The sequence below is a fragment of the Seriola aureovittata genome, chromosome 9, assembly GCF_021018895.1.
Source record: "Seriola aureovittata isolate HTS-2021-v1 ecotype China chromosome 9, ASM2101889v1, whole genome shotgun sequence".
NCBI lineage: Eukaryota > Metazoa > Chordata > Actinopteri > Carangiformes > Carangidae > Seriola > Seriola aureovittata.
Window position 1 is genome coordinate 1,212,292 of NC_079372.1, and position 2,536 is coordinate 1,214,827.

A 2,536-nucleotide genomic window follows, 5' to 3' on the forward strand; every position below is an offset into this window, starting at 1 on the left:
CCAAGGCAAGGGGGAAAACAACTGAGCCTAGCAACTCAAACACCTTAGCGTCACACAGACATGTAACCTCAAAAGATCACCCTCAGAACAGATCGAAGGGGGGTGATAAAAGGCCACATATGGGTGCTGAGCGTAACCGCCACGCCCACCAAGTGAGTAGAGATAGGCACTCCCACAACAGGAGCAGGAGACGGCCTTACGCAGAAATTCTGGCTCAGACACAGGACCAGTCAACACATGGATCAGACAATGACCACGTCATCTCTGACCATGTTAATTCAGACAGTGACAATGCCTCTGAATGTTCTTCCTTCAGCTACTCAAAGTGCTACAGCTTTGTGCCACAGGTTAAAGAAAACTTAAAGCACCGGCGCTCCAGAGTTCGCCGCACTGAGTACTGACAGTAAGTAGGCTCAGGGTACCCTACACTCTTCCAGATGGACACAATGGGTTTGTCAGCAGCAGCAGCAGCAGCAAACTAAATTCTGAATCAAGTCAGATACAAGTTTAGGACACTGCATATACATGGCACACTCACCCAGACACTCCAAATCTTGTCATTCTAGGTGCCACCCTCTATATCTCACCTTAACAAACTAACATCACTGACTTTCCTGTCCTCACTAACACCATGAGTAACTAGGAAACATGTTAGTTGTTTTACACTATTCGATCATTGTGGTTATTATCTGAACTCTGCTTTGTAACCTGATTGTTCTTGCTTATCCAAGATAGATAGTGCTGACAAATGCCCGGATGTTACCCGTTGAATGAACTGACAAATGGACTATACATTATGCTCTCAGGATGACACGTCAGGTGGCATCCTGACAACAAAGGGGGGACTGTTGGGACTCAGTCATTCAATAGACCAAATGTTTCTTTGCTCCACTGGACAAAGGAATTCACACCCCACAGTTCCTCACGGTTCACACCTGGGGATGACCCTTCCCCCCCACGGACCCCACTGGCCAGCCAGTGTGGGCCAGCGTGTGACATGTGACCCCCAAGGGTGTCACCAAACAAAACCAGTCTTCTAGACCCCTTCTCCCTCTCTTCCCTTCTTGGCTTGCTCTGGAGAGCAGCTCCAGCCCTCTCCTCTCGGTTCTTCAAAGGGCAACAAGGCCCCAGCCCAGGTCAGCTCTGCTACCTGAGAAACTAGCTCTCTCGCCGGCCTGCAACCAGCAGCCTGCAAACACTCTTCTCCTCCACAACAGCGACCTGCTTCGGATTAACTGTGAGTGAACCAAATCCTCTTCAGAATCAGCGGCTACAACACAAGGTCAGCTGATTTTCCAAGCAACAGGAGTCGTAGCAGAGTTAGCATGGAACAGCTAACTCTGTGAGGAGAACAAAGGAGATACCAGCAAGCAACACAGCCAGACAGGACTTTATTCCACCAGGAAACCCCCCAAACTCACTGGATTTTACAAACCACTGGAAAGGACCTCTTTGCTTGTTCCAAGGATCGGGTAACGTTAACGGACTGGGCCTAACCTCTCCCAGCACAGCATAGCACAGCACAGCATAGCTAATCAGCAGAAGCCTTAACTTGTTAATGTACTTGTTGATTGATGTCTTGTTGTTGTAATGTTTGCTTAGGTTGTGGTCAGTCATACAGTTAATCGAGTACTCGTATGTTCACACACATAGCAGTACGTCTCAGTCCTAGAACCTGCATGAAGCTAACCTTCCCCCTCTAACCTGGTACCTTTAGATTACATGAGCTAGGCTAACAAAGAAACTCACACCTCCCCTCTCACACACACTAGGTGGTCTCAGCGGCCATTTTAGTAGTTTCTTTGTTTACCGCCATCTTTGTAGTCTTCTTTGTTCAGGTCATGTGGTCACAGTGACCACTTTGAGTCGGCCATCTTGCCTTTGTCTGTGTCCCCACAGACACACACACACACACACACACACACACACACACACACACACACACAGACACACCCACACACACCTGTATATGCTAGATTAGACATTGTACTTTACTCTGCTCCATTGTAAATAAATGCCTTTTTAAGTATAACTACTGGTGTGTTTAATGTTGCACAAGCGTGAATATTGCCAACCTCTACTCGGTAGAATTCCAATCCTTCAACTGTAACTTACTATTGATTTGGTAATTTGGTTATAGTTAGTAAGCTAATGATTAATCAGAGTTCCAGAATAATTGTAATAAATTGAGACTAAAAGCATATTGGCTATTTTGCCTATTAGTTTAGGCTGGTGCCCCGTGAACTTTAATTCATTTTAAAGTTATTCTTTAATATTAATATTTTTAATATTAATATTTTCTTAATTTGTGATAGCCAATAAATTGATAAACAACCGAAATCTAACACATTTGGTGTCCAGCTCATGAGGTAGAGTACTGTTAACATAATGGTGCCGCCCGTGTGAGGCCGAGTACTAATGATTTCCAGTTACTAATAGAGCTCAGACCCAACAATACAAATCCCAAGAAGGACACTGTGTCCCGCTGAAACTCACACTTCTCAGCCTTGACATATAGCTGATTCTCCAATAGGCG